At 38.8% G+C, this 8,659-nt stretch overlaps 1 long non-coding RNA gene across 2 annotated transcripts; it reads left to right on the top strand.

Moving 5' to 3' along the window:
* The first annotated feature begins 270 nt into the window (after window positions 1-270).
* LOC120457858 lies at window positions 271-1,156 on the top strand. 2 transcript variants are annotated; one of them, XR_005617111.2, is made up of 3 exons: window positions 271-641; window positions 710-896; window positions 951-1,156. It is a non-coding gene; the product is annotated as an uncharacterized LOC120457858 (long non-coding RNA). The 2 variants fall into 2 exon arrangements; XR_005617110.2 differs by having other exon boundaries at window positions 274-641; window positions 742-896.
* Window positions 1,157-8,659: the final 7,503 nt, after the last annotated feature.

Raw genomic sequence — 8,659 nt, 5'->3', positions numbered from 1 at the left:
TAAATAATAAATAATAAATAATAAATAATAAATAATACAGAATACAGAATACAGAATACAGAATACAGAATACAGAATACAGAATACAGAATACAGAATACAGAATACAGAATACAGAATACAGAATACAGAATACAGAATACAGAATACAGAATACAGAATACAGAATACAGAATACAGAATACAGAATACAGAATACAGAATACAGAATACAGAATACAGAATACAGAATACAGAATACAGAATACAGAATACAGAATACAGAATACAGAATACAGAATACAGAATACAGAATACAGAATACAGAATACAGAATACAGAATACAGAATACTGAATACTTAATTCATAATACCTAATACATAATACATCATACATAATAACCAACCCTAGTTCGAATTCGAGCAAGGTGCGCGCGTTAGCAAAAACGATCCACTAAACCAGAAACCCGGCCACACTTAATCGGGTAAATAGATAGCACAAGCAAAATCGATAGACCCAGCCAATCCCTATATAAAGCGGGCGGCCGGCCTCTGGGAACTCAGTCAGTGGCCGGCAGCGATCGGATGGAAGTCATCAACCAACAGCGACCAGCCAGCTCTACAGCATGATCTCCCAGTGATAAATATAATAAACCAGGATAGTAAGTGTTCATTCCTATTGCCTCTGCTGACTTAAGGGGCCAACAACAATTCTCTCTGCTGACTTAAGGGTCCAACAACAATTCTCTCTGCTGACTTCAGGGTCCAACAACAACTCTCTCTTCTGACTTCAGGGTCCAACTACAATAACAACTCCCTCTGCTGACTTCAGGGTCCAACACAAACAACAATTCTCCCCGCTGACTTTCGGGTCCGATAACAACAACAACCATACCTTCCCCATTGCTGACTTAAGGGTATGTTACCTATCTCTCCTACCCCCCGTAATCGCTGACTTCAGGGTCCCCCAGCGTTTCTATGTATTCCCAGGCATTGCACGACATCCAGGCACCGAACACGAGGGACCCGTTTACAGCCGGAGGATCCAGACGCGAGAAGCTCCACCCACGGATACCGGACCTCAGACGCGTGAAGCCCCACCGAGCAAGCCCCGCAGCCATACCATTCCCTTCCATATCATTCCGTGTAGAAATTAGAATAAATCATCTCTGTATAAGCCTAATTAAGGTTGAAACTTTGAGCGTTATCACTGGGACTCGGGTCGGGGATGCCTCAATAGCACCACTGTCCTTAAACAAATAAATTTCCTTTTCGACCCTGACCGTCCCGGACTACCCGAGGCACGACAGAACGTCACAAGTTATTTCTGAGGGTATATGTGTATTCTGTGTTCTCGGGTGTGAGTGCGTCTTTTGAGGTCTTTGTATATTGTACAGTTTGCTGTGTGGATACCGCCACAGTTTCCGCAATATTTTGGTACTGGGATCGCTTTTATCTGTCGTGTAATGAGCAAAGTCATCAACCTCTCTACAGACGACACAACCTAAACGCAGTGTGCCGTATGCTCTTTTGTTGCCGTATTCTAGGAAATTATTGCATTGGACGGGATATTTGCACTTGTGTGATTCATCAACGGTAACTCTACTATGAAAATGAAACTGTAGCTCGTAAATCGGGTGCATTTCGTTTTTTTTTGATAACATTAGTGTCAGGATCCAGTTCGACGGAAGAGTGGTTTTGGTTTTCTGTTTTGGTTTTTGTTCAGGATGTTAAGGAGTGTTTTCGCCTTGAAACCCCTATCATTTAATATCAGCAGGTATTACTTCAGGTTCTATACCCTTGAAAACGACTTGAAGGCCCTTGTTATTTTCGTTTAAATATTTTACAAGGCTCATAAAGCACTCTTTGGTTTTTACTTCGAATTTTGTTTCGTGAATGATGCTTTTTTTTGGGTATCATGTGGAAGTTGTCGTTTACAATAAGTTTAATTACTTTGTTGACAAGAGTATTCGAGCTTTTTCCTTGGTGCTTATATTATATTGGTGGAGCTTTGTCTTCATTATGTCCCCTTTATCAGTGCTGAGGGGTAGATTCGCACCGTTATTTGCCAATACTGCAATGTTCACCGACTTGGCTTGTTCCGGTTGATCTTTGTTTTGTTTCCCGCTCAGGAATTTTAAAAGCTCACTGTTTATATATTTATTACTTTTACTGCAGAATCGGCGTTGAGTTTGACTGACTCTTTCTATAAATTGCCTTAATACTATAAATACTTAATTCTCAATTGCCGTGCCTGCGGATCTAAGCACCACACTTTGCTTCATTTGGGAAACTTAGCCACGTGTTCGTCAAACGAAACATTTCAGCTTACTAAAACAGAGACCTCGGATTCATTTAATCATATCACAAAACCCTCAGCATGGCCTGGTTTACCTTCGGTTCTTGCTCATGATTAAGGCAGAGATGGTGTACTCCCAGCCACTGACACCGTGTTATTAAAAAACCGTTAGGAACCTTTGATCTATAAATCAATTAGGAAATCAGCCGGTATAGGTGACTCTTTTTTCGAGACAGATGGCTCGTCAATAAACTTAAGAATGCGATCTTGAACCTCTGAATTCTTGACCTTCATCACTGCTGTATTCCTTCCCATATAACCGAACATCAATCAGCGCATCTTTAACGTGTCAACATGAATAGACAAACATGCGCTTCGTCAATGTCTCTGGAGTTTGCATGCTGAATTTCTAGCTTTTATAGTTCCTGAGATCAAGACGTTCATACGGACAGACAGACAGACAGACAGACAGACGGACATGACTAGATCGACTCGGCTATTATTCCCGATCAAGAATATATTTACTTTATATGGGCGGAAACGCTTCCTTCTGCATGTCTTTACTTTACGATTAACGGGTATAAAAATATATATAATATATAATCGTAAGAAAACAAAGTTGGTACGAGATATTTGTATATATAGAATATATAAATATATAAATTTTTATATATAAATATATAAAATTCGAGAACTGTGTTCCGTCAAACTTACCCCACTTTAATCCTGAGCGAAAAGATCTCGACGCGTTGGTTCCTGAGTGTTACTATACATGCTGATTGGATTATAATTACATACATCGTGCACCAATAACTTGTAGATTAAATACTAATACGCATAAAAAAGTACACAAGGTAAAGATGGCCTTTCACGCTGTACATTATTGAGGATGCGAGATGCTGGATACAATCCTTTCCTTTTGTTTACTAAATTCAATAATGTTAGAAACACGAACAACAACTTGATGAAAACAAGTTTATGCTGTACGCCTAGGATCTCGTCTTTGTGGTCGATTACTTCCACGGTGTTGATCACATCTTGGGATTTTTGTATATTGCTTTATATTGTAGGTCTTCACGAAACGCCCCCTTACCTCCTGTCTGTTGGTTTGAAAGAGTGGGTCTTTCTTTACGAGGAGTCCTGTTGCCTACCCCTTATCCCTCCAGTCAAGGGGTTTCGGAATCCTAAGATTTTGGGCAGGATTGGATCTCCGCTCCTTTCTGTATTCACTGGACTCTTTTTGACAAAATCTTGACTTTTTACTTTGGACCGAAATCCTTTGTTCTTAATAAGATCTTATCCCGAGAATGATACCTCCCGAGAATAGGACCCTCCCGAGAAGGACTTCCTGAGAATGACCTTCCGAGAATTAAACCCTCCCTCCTCCCCTTTCGAGAATTAGCTGCTTTATCGGGAAGCTGATGTCTCTTTATACCAGCTTTGAGCTTTCTCTTAACTATTCCGGTCATCGATCTCATGGGACAAGTGTTCCAACCTAGGACTTATATTTCCCCTATCTTGGGAGTCAATACCCTGTTGATGAAGTGTGCCCGTTTCTGGACTAGAATTTTTATGTGATCATGGCCGCGGGACTGGTCATCGGACTCAACGAGATGGTTGTACCCCTTCACTTGCTTTAGATTCTGGCTGGTTTTATATGTAAACTTTAAAGTTTTTTGATTTTACAAATATGGTGTTCGTAACAAATCCAAATGGATTGTCTTGAGGTGCAGCTTCGGGAAATGGAGGGTTGCGCTGACACCGTTGTTTGTGCTAGAGGTTGTGGAAGAGCTTGAAGCTCATTTGCTAAATATTTTACTCGCTGGCCTACTGAGGATTATTTTGTTTGATTGCCCGCCAAGTTTAATACAGAGTTTTTGGGGGAGTCTTACCAGCAAGCTCTGTTTAGATTATTATCTCTTGAAAGAAAACTAGAGCATCGTTCATGTTTTTTTCGGTATTTGTGGCTTTATCATTGCGTCATGAAAAAGCATCATGAAAAGCACCACCACTAAGCTTTGCGTCGATTTTAAGGGGCTTCTTCGGTTTTTTTTTAACGATGATCCGATGGCCGGTCCAGAAATTCAGCCAAAACTATTATAGATTCTTTTTCGTCGACATCTGTAAAAGATACCGGGTTTCGCCTGAGGATAGCATATACAGTGAATTTTTTTGGACTGATTCTCCTAAAGAGTAACTGTGCATGTTTAACCCTTTCGCGCACAACGTTTTTTTTAAACAAATTCTATGATTTCAGAGCTAACTGTAAGCGTACCTTTTCTTTTTATCTGCTCATTCTTTATATGAAAAGCGAAAAACGCATTTGGAGATTACTTGCAGAAAATATTTACAATAAGAAGCACGCGCTTCTTAATAATTATGGTTTTGATATTAAGTGGAGGTTTTGAAATTAGTAACTTACTTTTATAGCTAATTATAATTATAATTTAAGCTTCGATTGGGATGTTTCTACTGACGAAGAAAGTGGTGATAAGATGGAAGACATTTCTGCGGTACTGGAGAAGAATTTAAGAGTAATTAGTAACTTACTCTAATAATTATTAAAATAATATTTTAAACTTCGATTAGGATGTTACTACTGATGAAGAAAGTGGTGATGAGAAGTCATTTCTCCGATACTGGAGAAGAATTTAGAAGGAATTCTTGAAAGGGGAGAAAGTATCGAGATTGGCCTTCTGGATAACACAGTGATTGAAGTATGTGAGCCTGACTCTTGCGTTGTTGTTGACAATTTCCTTAAAAAAATTAATCCTAAGACGCTAGAGCGGAGAACAAGATGACAAAACTTTTGATAAAGGATATAAAGACAACAGTGAAGTACTTTTACACATTTTACACATTTGATACTCAGCTAATTAATTTAATGGCAAGGCAAACTGATATAGTTTGGAAAGCACGGTATTTAACTTAAATGTACTGATGAGAAAATCAAACGCTACATTGGCATTTTATTATACTTGGGTATTTTAAAACTACCGCAACTCAAAATGGCATGGTCAAGAAATTAAAGCTTACCGCAATAACTGATTCATTGCCGTGGGAAGTTTGTTATTAATTATTTGTTTATTAATTATTTAAAACAAGAGAGAACGCTATAGTCGAGTTCCCCGACTATCTGATACCGGTTACTCAGCCAGTGGATGTGCGAAGAAGAAATTTCAACACTGACAGTTTTTGGCGGTTTGTGGGCGTTAGAGTGGGCGTGCCAAAAAGTTTTTTGGCAAATCGATAGAAATTTAAAAGACCAATACAGAAATGAAAAAATATCAAATTATTTTTCAAAAGTGTGGGCGTGACAGTATTAGGCGGTTTGTGGGCGTTAGAGCGGGCGTGGCAACATGAATCGACAAACTTGCGCTGCTTCTATGTCTCTGGAGTCGGTATGCTTAAGCTCAACTTTCTAGGTTTTGTAGTTCCTGAGATCTCGACGTTCATACGGACGGACAGACGGACGGACAGACGGACATGGCCAGATCGACTCGGCTATTGATCCTGATCAAGAATATATACTTTATATGGTCTGAAACGCTTCCTTCTGCCTGTTACATACTTTTCAACGAATCTAGTATACCCTTTTACTCTAGTAACGGGTATAACTATGCTATTAACTTAGCCGAAGGCCTCAGTAGCCATGGCTCCAAAAACTGTTCACTTAAACTTTCAAGCTTAAGTCAACTCTTCAAATAAAAAATAAAATGCTATTAACTACAACAAAATGAGTAGGTAAACATTTTCAAAAGGGGTGCTGACGCAAGAACAGAAGTATTCAAAAATAATTACGTAACGATTGACTGAAACACTGCCCGGGCCGAAACGTGTTCGCCTAGTATCTGATACCCGTTACACAACTAGTGGAAGTGCGAAGAAGAAATTTCAACGCTGACAGTTATTGGCGGTTTGTAAGCGTTAGAGTTGGTGTGGTAAAAAATTTTTTTTTGGGCGTGGTAGCATGAATCGAGAAACTTGAGCTGCGTCTATGTCTCTGGAGTCTGCATGCTGAATCTCAACTTTCAAGCTTTTAGAGTTCCTTAGACCCCAATGCTCATACAGACGGACAGACATGACCAGATCGACTCGACTTTCAATATTAAAACCCCAATAACACCGTCTTTGTGGTCGATTACTTCCACGGTGTTGATCACATTAGCTGTGTTGTCGGAGGCCTTGGACTCCTTGCCGCCCATCTTGAGACTTCTGTATGTTGCTTTAGATTGTAGGTCTTCTTTCGCGAGGCTCTGTCTTTTCTTCCTCTCTATTGGTTTGAATGAGTGGGTCTTCAATACCCTGTTCATGAAGTGTGCCCGTTACTGGAGTAGATTTTTACGATTTCGATTTGAAATCGTAAAATTGGTGCTCCGGCTTTCGAAATCGTAAGAATTTTTCGATTTGTAAAACGGGCACTTTTGTTTGGCCGAAATGAAAAGCAAATGTCTTTTTTTATATCAAATCAGATCTTATTTACTAAGGGAAAAAAATAGTTAACTCAGTGGTCTATTGATGTTAATTCCACATCCCCACGAAGTCATTCTGCCTCTTAGTTATTTTATAAAAAATATATTTCTGACCCCACCTCAGATTTGACAAACAAAATGTTGCCGTCAGCAACAACATTTTACGATTTGGTAAAGGGTTGATAAGTACGTCGCCAAAAGCTATCCCGAAGGTTGCCATACAGTTCCTGGAACGAAACAGGCAGTACTTATAAAATATAAAGGAATTCATTAATTAATTAAAAGGAGGGCCACACGTGTTCTTGGTAAATAATGCTATATAACTTAATTACTTAAATTGTCAAAGTGCAGTAAAAAAGTAATTGCGAACATCGGAATTAAAACTGTGAAAAAGGTGGGGCAGCTCAAGATTTCTTCAAACAACAATTTTACGAAAACCAGAGCACCTAAAAACGAAATCGTACGATTTGGCCCAAATCGAAATCGAAAAAAACTACCGATTACCGGAGCATGACTGAATAAAAGCTTTTGTTTTTTTTGTCTTTGTCTTCAGTTTACAGTCTTAGTGCTGTTTGTATGCACATAAACTGCGCTATGCAGCCGCTCTCCCACACAAAATCCAAAGTACAAAACGTGCTGACTGCGTTAACAGCTTTCTTGCAAATTTTGATATTGTGCCTCTGGTCTGAATTTTAAAAACATGGAAACATATGCCGTCAGGAAATAAGGTCTGAGCAGCAAGCAATTCCTAGTTAGCTGTGTGATACCGAGTAACTGTGCGAGTAACGGGTATAAAAAGTTGATTCCACAAGATCCCATTGCTTAGAATTCTCAAAGAATATTTTGGAAAACTACCTCAGGAAGAACATCAAAGTGTCGATGAGCCAATATTTGCATTCAAAGGTACGTTTTTTTTATACCCGTTACTCGTAGAGTAACAGGGTGTACTAGATTCGTTGAAAAGTATGTAACAGGCAGAAGGAAACGTTTCCGACCATTTAAAGTATATATATTCTTGATCAGGATCAATAGCCGAGTCGATCTGGCCATGTCCGTCTGTCCGTCTGTCCTGCTGTCCTTCTGTCCGTATGAACGTCGAGATCTCAGAAACTACAAAATTTAGAAAGTTGAGATTATGCATACAGACTCCAGAGACATAGACGCAGCGCAAGTTTGTTGTTTTGATATTTGATATTTTTGATATTTTTTTGATATTTTTTCATTTTTTTATTAGTCTTATAAATTTCTATCGATCTGCCAAAGCAATTTTTGCCACGCCCACTCTAACGCCCACAAACCGCCCAAAGCTGCCACGCCCACACTTTTAAAGAATGTTTTGATATTTTTTCATTTTTGTATTATTTTTATAAATTTTTATCCATTTGCCAAAAAAAACTTTTTACCACGCCCACTCTAACGCCCACAAACCGACCAAAACTGCCACGCCCACACTTTTGGAAAATAATTTGATATTTTTTCATTTTTTTATGTCTTGTAAATTTCTATCGATTTGCCAAAAAACTTTTTGCCACGCCCACTCCAGACAACCGCCAAAAACTGTCAGTGTTGAAGACTCTCCTTCGCACTTCCCATTGCTGAGTAACGGGTATCAGATAGTCGGGGAACTCGACTATAGCATTCTCTCTTGTTTTTTTTAAATTGGCTTTATTTATATTAAATTTTTTTCCAGGTCGTTCCACGTTTCAGCAATATAATCTAATCCAGCTAAGCCTCACATCCACGTTTCAGCAATATAATCCATTTTAAACTATATTTTAATAATTGGTTTACGTCAGTAAGCCTTCTGATTGTTCAAGAAAATAGGAATCTTTGTGATTAAATTTAAAGTGCAAGGTGGGCATGTCGGATAGATAAATAATTAATAAGAATGCACTGAGTGAAAACTATG

This window comes from Drosophila santomea, unplaced genomic scaffold, assembly GCF_016746245.2.
Source record: "Drosophila santomea strain STO CAGO 1482 unplaced genomic scaffold, Prin_Dsan_1.1 Segkk85_quiver_pilon_scaf, whole genome shotgun sequence".
In the NCBI taxonomy this organism is placed as follows: domain Eukaryota; kingdom Metazoa; phylum Arthropoda; class Insecta; order Diptera; family Drosophilidae; genus Drosophila; species Drosophila santomea.
The sequence above is the reverse complement of the archived record's forward strand: the minus strand, read 5'-3'. Positions and strand labels throughout refer to the sequence as shown.